This window comes from Manis pentadactyla, chromosome 9 (genome assembly GCF_030020395.1).
Source record: "Manis pentadactyla isolate mManPen7 chromosome 9, mManPen7.hap1, whole genome shotgun sequence".
Taxonomy (NCBI): Eukaryota; Metazoa; Chordata; class Mammalia; order Pholidota; family Manidae; genus Manis; species Manis pentadactyla.
The window spans coordinates 38,358,628-38,380,237 of record NC_080027.1 but is presented as its reverse complement, the minus strand read 5'-3'; the positions used below and the strand labels follow the sequence as shown (position 1 = coordinate 38,380,237).

The 21,610-nt window shown below is 37.6% G+C and overlaps 1 protein-coding gene across 4 annotated transcripts in view; it reads left to right on the top strand.

The window, feature by feature from the left end:
• Positions 1-21,610, top strand: part of UVRAG (UV radiation resistance associated) — a 328,856-nt gene that overhangs the window by 187,814 nt on the left and 119,432 nt on the right. The window lies entirely within an intron of this gene.

Sequence of the window (21,610 nt, the reverse complement as noted above, 5' to 3'; positions counted from 1 at the left end):
TTCCTTAGGTCCCTTGTGTTGGGAGATTTGTGCACCTCCATGGCCTGAGAGACTATCCCCTTCCCCACATTGGGGAAGTTTTCAGCAGTTACCTCCTCAATGACACTTTCCATCCCTTTTTCTCTATTTTCTTCTTCTGGTACATCTATAATGTGAATATTGTTCCATTTGAGTTGTTCACACAGTTCTCTCAATATTCTTTCATTCTTAGAAATCCTTTTTTCTGTCTGTGCCTCAGCTTCTTTGTAGTACTCTTCTCTAATTTCTATTTCATTTATCATCTCTTCCACCATATCTAATCTGCTTTTAAAACCCTCTATTGTATTCCTTAATGATTGGATGTCCAACCAGAATTTGTTCCTCAGTTCTTGAATATGTTTCTGTACGTCCAGGAGCATGCTTAGGAGTTTTATTTTGCACTCTTTTTCAGGAAGATTGGTGAGTTCAGTTTCACTTCGCCCTTTTACAGGGGTTTATGAGATTTTTGTCTGAACCATGTTCCTTTGAGATTTCAGATTTCTGTGGTGCCCTCTAGCGCCCAGAAGCTCTAGTCTCTGGAGCTGCTCAGCCCCTGGAGTGAGGTTGGGGTTGCAGTGGAGTGGCGCTCATGTCTGTTGGGAGGAAAGAGCTGTGTTCTGCTTCCTGACTGTACTGCCTGTCTCCAGTGTCAGAGCCAGTGGGCCGAGCACACAGGTGTAAGCCTCTGTGCTTTGTGTGTCTCTCTGTTGTAGGTGGTGCCTCCCTCTGGCTGGCCTGACAACAGCTCAGTGTCTCCCGGTTTGCGAGCTGGTGCTGGCAGGCCAGGAAGAAGGTGCAGCAGGCTGTGTGTCACCATGAGGGGCCTCGGAGCTGATTAGGCAGCCAGGGGTATGGAGTGCCTGAAGCTCCTCAGAGTTCCCAACCTGCTGGGTAGCACGCACCCAGACAACTTTGTCCACCTATCCCTTTTCTGGCACAGCAATCTCTATGCAATCCCCACCCCTTCAGCAGCCCTCTTGCTGCTAGGAAGCCTCTCAGAGTGCCCTCCTTTCCTTCATCCCAGAGCAGACAGATATGGATCCCCATCCTCCACAAATGGCCGGAATCTCAATCTCTCAAGCACTCCGCCTGTCCCAACTACCCAACCCCACCAACCTCCAGAGCACCACACAAAGTAGGTTTGTGCTCCAAAGCTAATCTCCAGGGCTGGGTGTTCAGCAGTCTTAGGCTTTCACCCACTCCCTGCTCCATTTCTCTTCCTCTTGCCGGTGAGCTGGGGTGGGGGAAGGGCTTACGTCCTGCCTGATCAAGGCTTTGGTACATCACCCTGTTTTGTGAGGTCTGCTCTGTTCTCCAGGTGTATGCTGTCTGGTGCAGCCTTCTTTCCTGTTGCTGTTTTAGAAGTAGTTGTATTAACTGTATTTTCATACTGTATATGGTTTTGGGAGAAGTTCTGTGTCTCACCTCCCATGCCGCCATCTTGAATTGATCTCATGTTAATGATTTTTATTTTGAAATCTCTTTCAGAAAGATTCATGAGGTCAATTTCAGTTGACTCTTTCTTAGGTGTATTCATAATTTTGCTTTGAACCAGGTTCCTTTGACATTTCATAATTTGTCTGTGATACCCTATATTGCCCAGAAGCTCTACTCTATGGAGCTGCTCAGCCCCAGGAGCAATGTCAGGGGTCGCAGGGGAGCAGTGTTTGTGCCTGGGGGGAGGAAAGATCTATTCCCTGCTTTCCAGCTGCTATGCCTGTCTCCACTGCCAGAACCAGTGGGCTATACCCACAGGTGTAAGCTTCTATGCTTTGTGTTTGTAGCTGCCATAGGCGGGGCTTCCTTCTGGCTGGCCTGATGCTAGGGCAGAGGCTGCCTGTTAGTGAGCCTGAGCCAGGTGCAGGCTAGCCTGGAGGAAGACACAGCAGCCTGCGTATCACAGTGGGGGGCCTTCAGCTGCATAGCCAGCCAGGGGGATTGAGTGCCTGAAGACCGTTTAAGCTCCCAACTTGCTGGTCAGAGTGCAAGTTTTGTCCACCTGTCCTTTCTCCTGAGCAGTAAGCTCTGTTCAATCCTTGCCCCTTTAGCAGCCCTCTCACTTTTAGGAAGTCTCTCAGACTGCCCACCCAGATCAGCTGGTTATGAATCACTGTTTTCTACAAGCAGCTGGAATCTCCATCTCTCCATGTATTCTGCCTGTCTTAGCTTTCCAACCCCAGAAATCACCAGAGCACCATGCAATGTCGGTTCGTGCTTGAAGAGCAGATCTCCAGGGCTGGGTGTTCAGCAGTCCCAGGCCTCCACTCCCTCTCTGCTCTGTTTCTCTTCCTCATACTGGTGAGCTGGGGTGGGGGTAGGGCTTGGGACCAATCAAATCACAGCTTTGGTATGTTACCTTGTTGCGTGAGGTCTGCTTTTTTCTCCAAATGTGTGCAGTCTTCTTTCCTGTCACTCTTTCAGGATTAGTTGTATTAATTATATTTTCGTGTTATATGTGGTTTTTGGAGGAGGTCTCTGTCTCACCTCTCACGCTGCTATCTTTAATCCTACTATGCCTTGTCTCTCTCTTTTTTTTATAGCCATCCTAGTGGGTGTGGAGTAGTATCTTATTGTAATTTGGGTCACATTTCCCTAGGGACTAATGTGCTTATTACAATTGACTTTTTAATGTTAATTTTATGTCCCAGAAACTTATTAATTCTGATATTGTTAAATTCTTTTGAATTTTATATGTATAATCAGTTCATCTGCAAACTAGTTTTTTACTTCCTATTTCCTAATATTTATGCCTTAAAATTTTTTTTCTTGCCTAATTTTACTATCTATAGTACATCTGGTGCAATACTAATAAGTAGTAGTGGCAGTGGATCTCCTTGCCTCATTTCTAGTATCAGGATGAAAGTTTTCACTATTTCATCAGTATGTGTGATGTTTACTATAAGCTTTTCTGTACTTCTTAATTACTGGTTTACCCTTTCCACATCTTTTACCCTTTTTGTCATTCTTGTGTTACTGTATTTTAATGCATTTGTCAGAGTTCAATATATGAGTGTTTATTTTTTTGTCTTTCTAAAAATCCATTTAATTGAGGTATAATTTATGTATAATAAAGTACATCAATTTTAAGCGTACAGTTTGATGAGTCTAATATAGTCAGGCAAGTAACCACCACCACAGTGAAAGAGAACATTTACATCATCCTAAAAATTCCCTTTTGTCTCTTGGTAGTCAATTCATTCACCTATCTTTTGACCACTGGCAGTTAACTGATCTGCTTTCTGATATCATTTGCCTTTTGTCAAATTTCATGTAAAGGAATCATATAATATATACTTTTTATATCTGCCTCTGTAACTAACATAATGACTTTGGGATTAAGCCCTGTGGTTGCATATGTCAGGAATTCATTTCTTATTATTGCTGAGTAGTATTCTGCCACATGTGTATATAATTTGTTCGTAGATTTACCTATTGATGTACATTAGTTTTCTTTCCAGTTTTGAGTTATTATGGACAAAGTTGCTGTAAATATTCTAGTACAGGTCCTTCTGTGGGCATATTCTCTTCTTTAATTAACTAGGGCTGGAATTGCTGAATGTGTAATAAGAGTGTGTTTACCTTTATGAGAAAGTGCTTATGCTGTTTGGCATTCCCACTAGCAATGTTTGAGAGTTCTGTTTAGTCCACATCCAAATATTTTAAATTTTAACCATGCTAGCAGATGTATAGGTGTTTCTCATTGTGGTTTTAGTTTGTATTTCTCTCCTAACTAATGAGGTTAAGCATGTGATCTTGTGCTTATCTGTTACCTGTATCTTTTTTTCTGGTGAAATGTCTGTTTAGATATTAAATCTTTTGCCTGTTTATTTATTTTTCTTGGTGAGGAATATTCAGTCTTCTTTTTGATTTAGTCTCTAAAAGGAAGGTAATAATAATCCTTTTAAGTATGCCTTGCTGAGTTTTAACAGGATCCTAAGTTCTGCTGTGGTCTGCAGCCCACAATCTGTGTTACAAGGATGTGTATGAGGGTCAGATGAGTTGTTAAATTGAAATGATCTTATAAAAATCATAACAACATACCTTTTCTCTTATTTCTGTATCACACTTTGTTGGAATTTTGTACCATTTAAGATAGAGTCCTGACCCAAGATGACTTAAAAAGGCCTCCATGGCCTACCTCAGTCTGAATATTTCAGCCGTAAGAACTTCTTTTAGTTCCTTAAATATGCTTTAGTCTGCCTCACCTGCATTTAACCCTCTGTTTAGACGTTGCTTTCTCCAGGAAATCTTCACTGGCTCCCTTCTCCTTCTCCTACAACCGCTACCCTCTAAATTAAATATAATGCTCTGTTTTTCCATTACAGCCTTGGTTAATTTCTCTCTTCCTCTAGACTGTAAAATATCTGAGGGCAGACACTGCCCAAGTGCCCATTAAATACTCTTATATTCATTAGTTATGATAGAGTGCCTGGAACATAGCATTCAATAAATATTTGTTGAGTGAATGAATCATATTCATGGTTTAAAGTCTAGTGTCATAGGCATCATGGATAAAGGATGAAGACTTCTATAGCTTCTCGTTTAGCATTCATTTGGGAAAGCTATATTCTCATGAGAAATACTGTAGAAAAAGATATATATTGTTTGGCAGTGGTTGTTAAAACTGTCTGCACTCCAATATAGCTTGCATATTGACATTTATACATGAGTTTGTTGGGATCATGCCACTTAAAAATCACAAGACATTGTGAGCAAAGTCCATTTCCATGGAGTCTCTGTTAAAATGACTCCAAAGAGATAGTAGTGCTATACATACAAGACCTGCTTTACGAGATCCCATTTTCTGGGAAAAGACACATTTCTCATGGTGCTTTGGAAGTACTATCAACTTCTATTGTCCTCAAAGTGCTTGCTCCCTATAGCATATATTTCTCCATATCTTTTTCAAGATCACCAATGTTTAAAATGAAAACACTGTAGGGTTTTAGAGGGGTCGGGACTTTTGCCTTTTTCTCTTAAAAAGAATAATAATAGCTGCAATGTTTCAGTTGTTGTACTTATCACTATATAGGTATGATGTCACTTAATTACCACAATGAGTTCCAAGGTGTAGGTACTATTACTGTTCATAGTTTATAGTTGAGGAAACTCTTGGTTAGGGTCAGAGACATTAAATACCTTACTTAAGTATACATAGCTAATGACAGGTGATGCTTTGGTTAAAATCTATTGATTCCAAAACTCTAAATAACTGTGTAATACTGCATTTTTACTAATAGTGTGTTATGTAAAACCCATGGAATATATATTATTCTAACATATGGTAAAAGATTAGGGAGAGAGAGTTCTTCAATTATGTGCCTTGTTGTGTTTTTTCCTCATAGAATGATAAAAGGACATCCCAAGAAGTCAATCATCAGTCTTGAAGCAGGTGAACTTGTAAACAGTGTTTTCTATCCCATTTAAAAACTGAAGTGTAATTATAGTTCCTTATATTTATACAATGCTTATTAGTGCCAGGTGTTTTCTGTTTTTTATCTCATTTGGTTCTAACAGTCCTATGAATTAAAGGTATTATTATTATTATTATCCTAATAATAAAGATATTATATATTATTATCCAATTTACAGATGAGGAAAATGAGTCTCCAAGAGGTTAAATGCTTTGCCCAAAGCCACATAGCAAGTTATGGCAGAGCCCATGTTCAGAGTACTGGTTCCAAACTCTGCTGCAAAGGAAGGTTATAGGATTTTGTAGATGTCTGTTCTAATATTTTAATTCTCACAGTCAAGTCAGAATTAGCCCATTCTTGTATCTCCATTTTATCATAGAAAGAAAGAGAGGATGGTAATCCTCAAGTTAAATATTTATTTGCTAGAATGTGTCAGAATTGTTTATTTTAAACACTGAGTTAGTACTTCAGAAGCTTTCCTCCCACTTTTATATCTGTTTTTGGGATAAGTATTATTTTATATTTCCCTGAACTCTTAGGATCATTGGGATGTTGGGATCTAGTGTTAACACTTTGCTCTCAGATGTGAGCAGGAGGCTCGCTGCTGCTGGCTGCATTTTCCTGCTGTTGGGAATCTCTGTAGACTGGTGGTCAGGGGCTGGGGTTGGAAAGAAGGGGTAGCTGGTTGCAGATAACCAGGTTTAGGTATCAGTAGATCTTGGTCTATGTGTCGGGACCCCTGTTCTTCATAGTGATTGTGCTAGGTAACTGGAGACATACTTATTCTTGTCTATTAAAAGTACATTCATGTTGAACATTATGTAGTATACTTACATGAATGTGCTATAATCTTGAGCTAAGTTAAAATATGATAGAAGCACTTGAGTCACTGGTACTGGTAACATGGAGGGGGAAAATGTATCTTTGATTCAGTGTGTTTTCTAGCCAGTAGTGAAATAATGTGCTAATATGAATATTACTCGTGGCTTCTTAATATGACTTCTCTTTGGCACTTGGTGCTTATCTAGGCACTTAGTTCTCAACCCAAGAGCTCAGTTAGTTCCTTTCTTTGCAAGGATTTTTTTTTTCTTTTGGTTGTGTAATATGTTCTAAAGAGTCTTCAAAACTGAGGAGGGTAGATGCGTTTGCATTTTGAAGCCTAGATCTGTCCTTTCCCTATTTGTGATTTCACCAGCAGTGTAGAGGCAACACCTCTCATGCCGCCATCTTTAATCCAATCCTGGAAGACCTTTCACTCATGGCTTCTTAATGGTTTCTCTTTGGCACTTGGTGCTTGTCTAGGCACTTGGTTCTCAGCCCAAGAGCTCAGTTAGGATACAAAATCAATAATATCTGACATTTAATCTTTGCTACTGATTTTTCTGAAAGACCATAAAGGAATTACTTAACTTCTGTATCTTTTTACACATCTGTACAGTAAGGTTAGCAGCTCATAATAGTGGCACAGGGATTGATTTGTATAAACATTTGGAAGAAACCAGGTGCCTAGTATATATTTTATAATTTTGTTTATAAAAATTGATTGCAACAGGATGATTTATTGGAAAGAGGCAAAAAGGTCATTTCTATTCTTGCTGCTGACTTGCTGAGCAGCCACCTAACTCCAAGGGGCCTCCTTACTCCACACCCGTTTAAGTTCCCCCTTTCCATACTTCAAAGGCAGTAGTTCTCAGCTTGTGGTCTGCAGCAACTTCCAGCTGGGCTGTGAGCTGATCTTTTCAGTATTAATGTTTATTAATGTATATGTTTTTATTTCTGGCAGATATTAGTAGTTTAACTTACAATGTTTAATAAAAAACAGATTTTTCCTCATGAGTGTCTCAAGCTGAACAACCTTCTCATAAACCAATTGTGTGTTGGTGGACAGGGTCTTTTCCCCAAACTCAATCCCCAGATCTTTAAGAAGCAACACTGTATCTAAATTAGTGTGCTTGAAATTTGGTTTAGAAAATGGTATGAAACGTTGATCTTAAGGAAATGCTTTTAGTAGAATTTAAACACGTTTTGTAAATGTTGATAAAATATAAGAACTCTTCAGTGGTGCCTGGGTACCAATACTAGCTTTATAAAAGCAGAATTCCCTTATCTTTTCGGGAAGAAGCTATTTTTTTAATGCAATTACTTTCTTGATAGCAGTCACATATATGTAACTGTTCAACATAACTTTATAGTTAGAAAGTGCTTGCACAAAGATTGTCATATTTGATTCTTAAAGCATCGCTGAAAGCTAAGTTAGGCAAATATTGTTATCTTCATATATATATATGTGTGTGTGTGTATATATGAGGTACTGAGAAGTAAGTGACTTGGCAGATACAAACAGACAGGAGCAAAGCTGGGATAGACTCAGACCTTTTGTCTCTAAATTCTGTACTTTTCTCACTATTCCATATTACCTGAACCTTGCAAAATACATTCATTTGAATCCTGGGTAAATCCTGTGAAGCAGATAACTTTTGAAATCCTGTACATGTCAGATATCTCACTAATGGTATGTCACTTAATTCTTAAAATAGTTCTAAGAGATAGTAATTTTTACCCTCTGTTCCCAAATGAGAAAAATGGTCTCAGAGACATTTACCACAGTTGCACACATAAATAACAGATCCAAGTTGAAACTGAGTTTCTCTGACTCCAGAGTCTGTTTTGTTTTCACTAAAACATATCCTTGTTGCTTTCTCTAGTCTGCATTCAACAGATTAATTGACTGATGGTTTGATAGTTTTCCATTTGGCATGTGGACTAATAGATGGAAAACTTTGTTCCATTATATTCCTTATTATTACAGGATGGGTAAAGTGAACTTTAGCCCCAAATTTCTTTGAATTGGTTGCATCTTAATTAGGAGATCCTGATTAAAGAGCTGCCATTCTTTCAGTTTATCCTTAGACAAGTAATTCAATCTTTTTAGGCCTATCCCCTCTTGACAAACAAAAAATTTTTAATTCTTCAGGCAAGATTTCTTATAGCTCTGAAATTCTAGTTATCTCAGGAATGTAGGATTGGCAAAAAAGATGGGGATCTGTTTACCTTTTTAATGAATCTCTTTAGTTTTCAAAGTTTGTTGCCAACACTGTATTTTCCAGCAGTTAAAGATTTTAAAAAATTCCCTGGCCCAAGTATGTCCTTAGATGTTCTTTGTTAACTGGAAGGCCATTTGGTAGGAACTACCTATCAGAATTCTGGTTATCGGAACCAGCCATACTCAACTCCTGTGTTACAGATTATTTAATTTGTCTTGGTAAGCAGGAGCAAAAACACACACATTCTTTTAGTGACATACTGTCTAGCAGAGGTTAGATAACCAGATTTCATTGCTCAGATTTGGGGAAGGAAATTCCTCTTGGTAATTTCAGTGAATAAAAAGTTTTGATTCTTTGTTGCCAAAGTAAGTGTTTTATATGAAGTTCCCATCATTCATAATTTCTTGTTGTCATTTTGAACTAATTTGAGTAATTAAGGTGAACTACATATCTAATATATATAAAAGCTGTTTGTTTCTGCTTGATGAGTACATTATTGTGCTCTTTTGGCTTGCATCTCAGGTCAGTGAAGAGTCACAGTCTATTTAAATTGGTACCTCAGTTTCTAGTAAAAGGTTGTATATTTCTATTTGAAGTTAGGAAGGCACTATTATAAGCACTGTGTAACAGTTATCTCCACTTAGGTCATAAGGTCACAAATATAAAAATCACTTAAGAAATTTTATAATTAAGATATATTTACTTGAAATGATAGCAAAATTTAAAATTTTATTAGTTTTTTTATGTGTTCTGATTTTTTTTATAGCCACTTGACAGAAATTTCTAAACAGACTTCCTTCACAATATTGTCTGCCTTTCAAATTTTTCTGGACCTGAGGACAGTTTTCCTCTGGGATTTATGCTATTAAAGTTTCTTTACCGTTAGCTGTTGACATTGTATGCAGCTTGTGAAAGGCAGTAAAAGCCGGACAATTTAGCAGTGAGGAGGGTAAATGTGTGCCCTGAGTAAATTTCAGGTTTTCTTTTTACAATGATTTAGTTTCCATAAATTTGTAATGATTTATTCCAGTAATGTCTTAATTAGATTATAGGAAAGGTAAACAATAATATTTTTAAATATCTTTTGTATTGGAGGGAGTAGATACATAGAAAAACCCATGTGACAGAATTTTATTTTGGTTTGTTATCATTTTTCTCCACTTACTCCTAAAAAGCATTAGAAGTGACATTTACAACAAGTACATTTACAGTTAGATGGTTCAGTCATAAAAGTAAAAAGAGATCAGAAGGCATGTAAAGGAGGTGGGAAGAGCTTGAGTGCTTGAGTGTGTGTGTTTTGCGCATGGGCACCTTTGTCAGTTCCTTCATTCACCATTTATGGAATACCTACAAAGAACCAGGCACTGTCTGGTTAGACACGTCTATGTCTGGGTTGAGTGTGCCAGGACAATTTTGTCCTGTTCGAAACGTCATGACAGGTGTGATAAGTATATGACACAGATATGCAGAGGATGTTAAAGAAACACAGAAGACAAACATCAGGAAATCAGAACACAGGGTAAAGAAGGTGACACTTAGGCTGAGTCTAGAAGAATATGTGGTAGATAGCTAGGGGGAGAAGGTGAGACTTTGTAGGTACAGAGAACAGTTTATATGGAGGTATGCAAGATTAAAGAATTATAGGTCATTCTAGTAAAGCTTTAAGGATACATTTGACTAAGAAAGAGTACAACAGTATAGAAGAGACTAGAGAGATGAAAGACTAACCCAATCATAAAGGCAGTTAATGTTGATTTGGTAGGTTTGGCAATCTATTGAAATAACTTTAGCAAAATTCTCAAGACAAAAAGTTGATAGGACTGTATTGGTGACTACAATGTAGAATGGAGTTCAGATTTATGATTTAAAAACTTTTCTTTGAAGAGTTGAGGATAGAGAACTGTTAATTAGGAATTACTATAGTAATTCTATAGTAATTACTATTTTTTTAGTAATTATATACTATTTTTATAGTAATTATAGGAATTACTATAGTAATTAGGATTACTATAGTAATCTAAACAAATGTATAATTAAAATCTAAACAGATTAGGGAAGTAAAGGGAGGAGGAAGTGTATAGTTTCAACAGCTATTTAGGTCATAGACTCTGCTGTTAATGGCTTAGTGGATTTAGGAGAGAAGGTTTAGGATAGTTTTCCAGTTTCTGGTTTGAACAACTGGCCAGATGATAAAACCATTCATTAAGACAAATACTGGAGGGAAACAGATGTTGGGGTAAAGAGGGAAAAGGGAAGAATTAATTAAGACCTTAATTTTGCATAGTAATACACTAAGCAAGACTGTAAACAAGAAATAACAAACTAAATATCAGATTGTGACAAATACTAGAAACAAATTGTGATGGAAGATAACTACAGAAGACCATTTTTACAGAGATTGCTCAGAAAAGGTTTGCTTGAGGAGCTCAGTCTCACAAGATGAGAATTGCTGGAGTTCTGATTCAGAGAAAAAACAATGGCGGTGTGAGAAGTGAAGTAGAAATCTCCTCTGAAAGCCATATATAATAGGAAAATACAGCAAATGCAACTATTCCTAAAAGAGTGACCAGAAATAAGATTGCACCAGCTACTCTACATCTGGGAAAAGAGAACATTTCATGGAAAATAGTAAAGTAATAAAGCCACAACCCGGTGGGACCCGACTACTCCTCCCACCCCATCTCACCAGCAAGAGGAAGAGAAACAGAGCAGAGAGGGAGTAGAAGCCCAAGACTGCTAAATACCCAGCCCAAGAAATCTACACCGGGAGCACAAACCCACACTGCATGGTGCTCTGGAGATTAGAGGGGTTGAAAAGCAGTCAGAGACTGAGGTGCCAGCTGCTGTGGTGAACAAGTTCCCACACTGGCTGCTCTGGGACAGAAGAAAGGCAGGTGCTTTGAAAGACTTCCCAACAATGAGAGGGCTACTAAAGGGTCAAGGATTACACAGAGCTTGCTGCACAGGAGAAGGAACAGGTGGACAAAATTGTCCTGGCACACTCAACCCAGCAGGTTGGGAACTTTCAGGAGCTTCAGGTGCTCCTTTCCCCTGGCTGGCAAGGCAGCCCTGAGGCCCCCCACTGTAATAAGCAGCCTACCCCTTCTTCCTCCCAGCCAGCACCTGTGTGCAAAGCTGCTGCCTCCACCATCATGCCAGGCCAGCCAGAAGGTATCCCCACCTACGGCACCTTAGGGGCTTAACACAGAGGCTGCTCCCTGTGCCTGGCTCACTGGTCCTGACAGTGGAGGCAGGCACTGCAGCCAGGAAGCAGGAAAGAGCTCTCTTTGGGTAGGCACTGGCACTGCTCACCTGCAACCACTACCATCACTCCAGGGTCTGGGCAGCTCTGAAGAGCAGGGCTTCTAAGCACTAGAGGGCACCACCTACACAAACCTACTGTTGCTCATTATCCAATAGGATTATGAAAAGACAGAAGAACTTTGTTCAATCCAAAATCCCTTAAACACCAGAATGAGGGTTCAGTGAAACTGAAATCACCAATCTTCCTGAAAAAGAATTCAAAATAAAAGTCATAAGCATGCTAATGGAGCTACAGAATAATAGTCAAGAGCTAAGGGATGAATTCAGGAGGGAGATAGACACCTTAAAAAAAAAGAGTACCTGAAATGAAACATACAATGGAGAGATTTAAAAGCAGATTAGATGAGATAGAGGAGATGGGAAATGGAATTGAAATTAGAAAACAGGAATACAAAGAAGCTGAGGCACAGAGAGAAAAAAGGATCTCTAGGAATGAAAGAATATTAAGAGAATTGAGTTTCAATCCAAACGGAACAATATTTGCATTATAGGGGAACCAGAAGAAGAAGAGAGAAAAAGGGATAGAAGGTGTCTTTAAAGAAATAATTGCTGAAAACTTCCCCAATCTGGGGAAGGAAATTGTCTCTCAGGCCATGGAGGTGCACGGATCTCCCAACACATGAACACCGACAAAGGAAGACAACACCAAGACATATAATAATTAAAATGGCAACGATCAAGGACAAGGATAGAGTACTAAAAGCCAGAGAGAGAAAAAAGATCACCTACAAAGGAAAACCCATCAGGCTATTATCAGACTTCTCAGTAGAAATGTTACAGGCCAGAAGGGAGTGGCACGATATATTCAATACAATGGAACAGAAGTACCTTGAAACAAGAATAGTCTACCCAGCAAGATTATCTTCTAAATTTGAAGGAGGGATTAAACAATTTCCAGATAAGCAGAAGTTGAGGGAATTTACCTCCCACGAACCATCTCTACACTGTATTTAAAGGGACTGCTCTAGATGGAAGTACTCCTAAGGCAAATAGCTGTCACCAGAGAAAATAAAACCACAGTAAAGGAAATAGACCAATTAATTAATAACCAAATGCATAATTAAATCAGCTACACACAAAGTCAGTCAAGGGATACACAAAGAGTACACAATATGACATATAACATATAAAGAGTGGAGGAGGAAGAAAAAGAAGGGAGATAAAAAAAAGAATCTTCAGATTGTGTTTATAATAGCATAATAAGTGAGTTAAGTTAGACTGCTAGATAGTAAAGAAGCTGCCCTTGAACCTTTGGTAACCACGAATCCAAAGCCTGCAATGGCAATAAATACATATCTATCAATAACCACCCTAAATATAAGTACACTGAAAGCACCAGTCAAAAGACCCAGAGTTACAGAATGGATAAAAAACAAGGCCCATCTATATGCTGCCTACAAGAGACTCATTTTAAACCTAAAGACATACACAGACTAAATGTGAAGGGATGGAAAAAGATATTTCATGCAACTAATAGGGAGAAAAAAGCAGGAGATGCAATATTTGTATCAGATAAAATAGACTTCAAAACAAAGAAAGTAACAAGAGACATAGAAGAACATTATATGATGATAAAAGGTCAGTCCACCAAGAGGATATAACCATTATAAATATCTGTGCACCCAACATAGAAGCACCCAAATATGTGCAACAAATACTAACAGGATTAAATGGGTAAATTGAATGCAGTGCATTCATTATAGAAGACTTCAACATACCACTCACTCCAAAGGACAGATCAACCAAACAGAAAATAAGTAAGGAGACAGAGGCACTGAACAACACATTAGAACAGATGGACCTAACAGACATCTAGAGAACACCCCACCCAAAAGCAACATGATACACATTCTTCTCAAGTGCTCATGTAACGTTTTCCAGAATACATCACTTACTAGGCCACAAAAAGAACCTCAGTAAATTCAGAAAGATTGCAATTGTACCAACCAACTTCTCAGATCACAAAGGTATGAAACTAGAAATAAATTGTACAAAGAAAACAAAAAGCCCGCAAATACATGGAGGCTTAACAGCATGCTCCTAAATAATCAATGGATCAATGACTGAATTAAAACAGAGATCAAGCAAATATATTGAGACAAAGGAAAACAACAGCTCAATGCCCAAACTTCTGTGGGACACAGTGAAGGCAGTTCTAAGAGGAAAGTATATAGCAATTAAGGCCTATTTAAAGAAGGAAGAACAATCCCAAGTGAACAATCTAAATTCACAATTAATGACTGGAAAAAGAAGAACAAATGGGGCCCAAAGTCAGTAGAAGGAGGGACATAATAAAGATTAGTGAAGAAATATATAAAATTGAGAAGAATAAAACAACAGAAAGAATTAATGAAACCAAGAGCTGGTTCCTTGAGAAAATAAACAAAATAGATAAACTCTTAGCCAGAATTATCAAGGAAAAAAGAGAGTTGTACACACATAAACAGAATCAGAAGTGAGAGAGGAAAAATCATTACAGACACCACAGAAATACAAACAGTTATTAGAAAATACTATGAAAAATTATATGCTAACAAACTGGATAACCTAGAAGAAATGGACAACTTTCTAGAAAAATACAACCTTCCAAGGCTGTCCAAGGAAGAAACAGAAAATCTGAACACACCAATTACCAGCAACAAAATTGAACTGGTAATCAAAAACCTACCTAAGAACAAAACTCCTGGACAAGATGGCTTCACTGCTGAATTTTATCAAACATTTAGTGAAGACCTAATACCCATTCTCCTTGAAGTTTTCCAAAAAATAGAAGAGGAGGGAATACTTCCAAATTCATTCTGTGAGGCCAGCATCACTCTAATACCAAAACGAGGCAAAGACACCACCAAAAAAGAAAATTACAGACTAGTATCCTTGGTGAACATAGATGCAAAAATACTTAACAAAATATTAACAAACCATATTCAAAAATACATCAAAAAGATCATACATCATGATCAAGTAGGATTTATTCCAGGGATGCAAGGATGGCACAATATTCTAAAATCCATCAACATCATCCACTACATCAATAAAAAGGACAAAAACCACATGATCATCTCCATAGATGCTGAAAAAGCATTTGACAGAATTTATCATCCATTCATGATAAAAACTCTCAACAAAATGGGTATAGAGGGCAAGTACCTCAACATAATAAAGGCCATATATGACAAACCCACAGCTAACGTCATTCTTAACAGTGAAAAGCTGAAAGCTTTTCCTCTAAGATCGGGAAAAAGACAAGGATGCCCACTCTCCCTGCTTTTATTCAACATAGTACTGGAGGTCATAGCCACGGCAATCAGACAACACAAAGAAATACAAGGCATCCAGATCAGAAAGGAACAAGTTAAACTGTCCCTGTGTGTAGATGACATGTTATTGTGCATAAAAAACCCCTAAAGAATCCACTCCAAAACTCCTAGATCTAATATCTGAATTCAGCAAAGTTGCAGGATACAAAATTAATACACAGAAATATGTTGCATTCCTATACACTAATGATGAACTAGCAGAAAGAGATATCAGGAAAACAATTCCATTCACAGTTGTATCAAAAAGAATAAAATACCTAGGAGTAAATTTAAGCGAGGAAGTGAAAGACCTATAACCTGAAATCTACAAGACACTCATGAGAGAAATTAAAGATGATACCAAAAATGGAAATACATCCCGTGCTCATGGATAGGAAGAATTAATATTGTTAAAATGACCATCCTTCCTAAAGCGATCTACAGATTCAATGCAATCCCTATCAAAATACCAACAGTATTCTTCAATGAACTACAGCAAATAGTTCTAAAATTCATATGGAACCACAAAAGACCCCGAATAGCCAAAGCATTCCTGAGAAGGAAGAATAAACAGGGGGGATCTCGCTTCCCAACTTCAAGCTCTACTACAAAGCCACAATAATCATGACAATTTTGTACTGGCAGAAGAACAGAGTCATAGATCAATGGAATAAAAGAGAGAGCCCAGATATAAACCCACACATATATGGCCAATTAATATATTCTAAAGGAACCATGGACATACAATGGAGAAATGACAGCCTCTTCAATAGCTGGTGTTGGCAAAACTGGACAGCTACATGTAAGAGAATGAAACTGGATTACTGACCAACTCCATACACAAAAAAGTAAACTTGACCCTGTTCTGAGAGAAATCTTCTGCATACGTGGATGTTTTATTGCCCTTGTCTAGCTTGGATTAACACATAGTCTACAGGCACACACCTGATCATCTACATTTGCTCTCTTACAACACTAAACTATGTTTTCTACCTTTATCTTGTATCTACCTACCACTTCAGCATTTTATTAAAAATAATAATAATAAAGAGAGAAATGTGTTATCCACATATAAATCAAGTATAAAAATCAAATGAGTATTCATATTTGAACTGACTGTTTATAGTTCATAATGCATGAGCAAAACCAAAAGTTTCTGTGATGACTGCCCTTGTACTGTTCACCATGTAACTTACTCACTATATAAGAATTTGTTCTCCATGTAAGAACTTGTTTGTTATGCCTCAGAAGATTGGAGACTGACGAAAATTAGGCTTGGGGTGGATTAATGATTGTGCATTGAGCATTGACTCCCCTATACAGAATTTTATTGTTGTTAACAACCATTTGATCAATAAATATGAGAGATGCCCTCACCAAAAAAAAAAAAAAAAGTACACACTTCCAATTGTAAAATAAACAAGTAACCAGGATGTAATGTATAGCATAAGGAATATAGTCAAAATATTGTAACAGCTTGGTATGGTGATAGCTGGTACCTAGAACTATCATGTATATAAATGTTGAATCACTATGTTCTACACCTGAAACTAATGTAATGTAATACTGTGTGTCAACTATCCTTCAATAAAATAAATAAATAAATAAATAAATAAATAAAAAATAAAACCTTAAATATCAATGTAAAAAAAAGTAAACTTGAAATGGATCAAAGACCTGAATGTAAGTCGTGAAACCATAAAACTCTTGGAAGAAAACATAGGCGAAAATCTCTTGAATATAAACATGAGCAACTTTTTCATGAATATATCTCCTTAGGCAAGGTAAATTAAAGCAAAAATGAACAAGTGGGACTACATCAAACTAAAAAGCTTCTGTACACCAAAGAACACCATCAGCAGAACAAAAAGGCATCCTACAGTATTGGAGAGTATATTTGTAAATGACATATCTGATAAGTAGTTAACATCCAAAACATATAGAGAGCTCACGTGCCTCAACACCCAAAAAGCAAGTAACCCGATTAAAAAATGTGCAGAGGATCTGAACAGACACTTCTCCAAAGAAGAAATTCAGATGGCCAACAGGCACATGAAAAGATGCTCCACATTGCTAATCATCAGAGAAATGCAAATTAAAACCACAATGAGATATCACCTCATACCAATTAGGGTGGCCCACATCCAAAAGACAAGAACAACAAATGCTGATGAGGATGCAGAGAAAGAGGAACCCTCCTACACTATTGGTGGGAATGTAAATTAGTTCAACCATTGTGGAAAGCAGTATGGAGGTTCCTCAAAAAACTAAAAATAGAAATACCATTTGACCCAGGAATTCCACTCCTAGGAATTTACCTCAAGAAAACAAGATACCAGATGCAAAAAGCTATATGCACCCCTTTGTTTATCACAGCACTATTTACAGGAGCTAAGACATGGAAGCAACCTAAGTGTCCATCAGGAGATGAATGGATAAAAGCATGGTACATATACACAATAGAATATTATTCAGCCATAAAAAGAAAACAAATCCTACCATTTGCAACAGGATGGATGGAACTAGAGGGTATTATGCTCAGTAAAATAAGCCAGGCAGAGAAAGACAAGTACCAAATGATTTCACTCATCTATGGAGTATAACAACAAAACAAAAACCAAAGGAACAAAACAGCAGCAGACTCACAGACTCCAAGAATGAACTAGCGGTTACCAAAGGGAAAGGGTTTGGGGAGGGTGCCTGGGAAGGAAGGGATAAGGGGTTTAAGGGGTAGTGTGATCAACACACATAATGTAGGAGGGCCACAGAGAAGGCAGTATAGCACAGAGGAGACAAGTAGTGACTCTATAGCATCTTACTATGCTGATGGACAGTGACTGTAATGGGGTTTGTGGTGGGGACTTGATAATAGGGGGAAATGTAGTAACCACAGTGTTGCTCATGTAAAACCTGAGCATGAGATTGTATATCAATGATACCTTAAAAAAAAAAATAGAATTGCTGGAGTTCCAACAGAGGGAACAGTAGGTGAAAAGGCTTGGATGTAGAAAGGGCTTAGACTTTGAAATAGAAAAGAGGCCACTGTAGCAGGAACATAATTTGCTAGGAAGAGAGTAGTATGAGGTGGGGTTGGAATGGAAGAAATTCTGAATATAAATGATATTTGCTTTATCCACTGAACAGGAGGAGAAAGCTTAAAGAATGGTATAAGTGCAGGTGACTGGATAGGACTATGAAGGAATCCTTGTATTTGTTCATGGCAGTATGAAGCGAGGTAGTTATATTGCATTTAGGAGAGGTTTAAGGATTGGGGGAAATGTATGGAGTAGTCATAGTCATCTTTGAGTGGGAAAGCAAACTAGTGAGGGAATTATAGTAGGATTGCTGGATAGTGTGCCTCTTTGTGTTTTTAGTTATTATCTTTAAAGTAAAATCCATCAGGCCAGTTGTGTAATTTTCTCTACTAACTTGGAGCTTCATGGGGGCAGGGTGAGACAATGCACATGTTTAACAAAAGTAGAATTATCACCATTTTACAGATGAGGAAGAGACTTGTTTATAGAGTCCTGAAAGTAACATAGGTAGGATTTTAACCCAGATCTTTTATTCCTAAGTCCATGGGCTTTCCAGTACAGAACACTACTTTCCATACAATCTGCCTCTGGTATTTAAACACTAAAATTAACTCTGACCTTCTCTGCTGTCAAGGTAGTTGTGTAGAGTTATGAAAGGTATCAGTTGCTTCCCTTTGCCTGTTATAAGGAAGTATTATCAGTTCGTTAGGGTGAAAAAAAATCTCTTGGCACTAAATGCTGAGAGGAATTTAGCATGCAATTTCTTATGTATGGGTTGTTAAATATCATAATGAAATAGTCAATTGCAATTCTGTAAAAAGTTATAGCAAGAAATATCTATTAACCCTTGAGAGGACAACATCATAAATCATACTACAGAAAAGGCATTTCTGCAGGGAAGGAAACTGTTAACAGTTGAAGTATATTCCTTTTTGGTCATCTGACTTGATAGAGAAAAATATGAAGAATGACAGTGTCTTGGTTTTAACTGTAATTTTGATAAGAGCTGGCCATTGGCCAGTATAAGACCAAACTCTCTAATGAGAGAAAGCCTAAAGAGTCTGTGTTTTATTTTGTTGATGGAACCAAGATTCATATTCTTTATCTATTAGATTTACAATAGATAGCATTGACATTTGGTTATTAAAATTAAAGTGCCTGATTTGAGTTCTTGCTGAACAGAGGGACCATCTTACTTAAAAGAGTGGAACATTGGTGTACGCATGGACCGGGCCAAACATTTCAGAAAGCAATTTGAAATTTGGTAAACCAAGCACTTGCCTTTGTTTTCCTTTCCTCTCTTTGATACATTGATATGATAGTAAAGACACACATATAAAGAATTAATCGGTGATGGTAAAAGTAAAAGAGGGTGCCATTGGAATAGCAAAAATTTTGATACTGTTCTCAAAGACACAAAATAGATAGGATTGTATTGATGAATAAACAAGTCAAGAAAAACTGCAGTCTGGGACACACATGGAAAGGGCTGCATTGTGGATTTCTGGTAGGGCTCTCAGAGGCCTCAATTTAGGATTTGCTAGTATAGAAATCAGGAATGGTCCAGCAATAATTAGGGTAGCTGGGCCTACTGGCCCATTTTCTTTCCTCTATGAATTTGAAATAGCTTCCCAGAACATGTGCTCCAACTACTTTCTAAACATACTGGATTCTTGACCTCGTTGGGTCCCATGGTAAAAGTTTGGTGTAGAAAGTTACAACAGAGCCTGACTGTGGACTTCTACAACTGACCCAGCAGGAAACATGAAAGGCAGCCTCCTTAGGATGAAATACCCTAACGTAACACAATCACAAAATAAAGGTCTCCTTATTTGACAGTGTGGTGGCTTAAACATAAAACATAACTGCCTCCCCCTCTTAGCACACACAGCATGTGTATTTTGAAGGAAAGCCTGATTGTCAACAGGACCTGCCCACTTACACTGAGTAGATACTCAGGGATGAATCCTTTCGAAATTAGTTCAGACTTACAGAAAAGTTGCAAGAGTAAGAAGAGTACTATATTCATCACCCAGATTTATCTGTTGTTCACATTTTACCCTACTTGTTAGCTGGCTAATATACAGATTTAATTTTCCTTTCTTTACAAGGATTTTTTTTTTCTTTTGGTTATATAATATGTTCTAAAGAGTCTGCAAAACTGAGGAGGGTAGATGCATTTGCATTTTGAAGCCTAGATCTGTCCTTTCCCTATTTGTAGTTTCACCAGTAGTGTCGAGACAACCTAATTTATTTGGGATGAAGAACAATACTATAAACTTCTGTAGTGGTTAGAAGAATTGATGTGCTTTCTGGTAGAAGTACATGGGGTGGGGGTGGAAGTTGTCAATGTGAATATCCTGAAATTACTGAGCATGAAGATTTAGGGAGAAATTACATTGGGGCTAAAGAACATAAGTGGTACTGCTTGATTAAGTAACATTTTGGGGGGCAGAGTTACCAACTTAGTGGTCATTAAAAATAGTTGAGAGAGAAGAATGGAGTGCCTATTAGAAATCTGTTGATAGAATTATTTATATTTTGGCTTATTAATCTACCTCTTGTTCCTCCCTGTAGAAGATGTGCAGAAGAGTTCAGGGCACCTTCTCCTACTGGATGACAGTTTGTGAAACTAAACCCTTTTATAAGATCTAGAACTTAGTGTATCAGGATCTACAACTGTTCCTGTGTGCTTCAGGACCTCTGAAAGCACTACAAGAACAGAAGATGTTCTCATTTTCTTAAGAGTAGGAAGATGTAAAAGAATTTTATGATCGCTAAATGGAAATGGGTTTCCAAAAGTTGATAAAATACAAAAATCAGGCATATAAATACAAATATTAGTCATTGTAGTGCTAAAGCAAACACTTAACGGAAATAAAATGTCCTGTAATGGATTGGGATATGGGGTATCAGTTGAAATGTGGAGTGTTCATGTAATTCACATCCATGGAGTTGAATTTTAACAGTTATTAAACATTATAACTCAGACTTTCTGTGAAGATGTAAAAATGCTTGTGACATAATATGAAAAAATCAGAATGTATGTTTCCTACACACTGTGATTGTAACTAAAATTACTTATATATATGAACAAGATGAAAGTTCATAAGAAACTACTTTTATTTATGAACTATATTGTAGAAGCAAAAAGCAGGTAATTTTCCCTGCTTTCCTTTTTATACTTTCAGTAATATTGTTATGTATCATTTGTGGTTGAAAAGAAATTAACCACTTACTTTAAAAAAAAAACTTTATTTTTTAGAGCAGTTTGGGTTGATAGTATAACTGAGCAGAAGGGACAGAGATTTCCCATATAACCCCCACTCTCACATGTGCACATCCTCAGCCATGATCAGGATCCCCACCGGAGAGGTACGTTTATTATAACTGATGAACTTTTAGTGAATCACCAACACCCAGAGTTCACAGACACCTTTTTTTAAATGAAGTTGTCTGAATTTTGAAATTTCATCAGG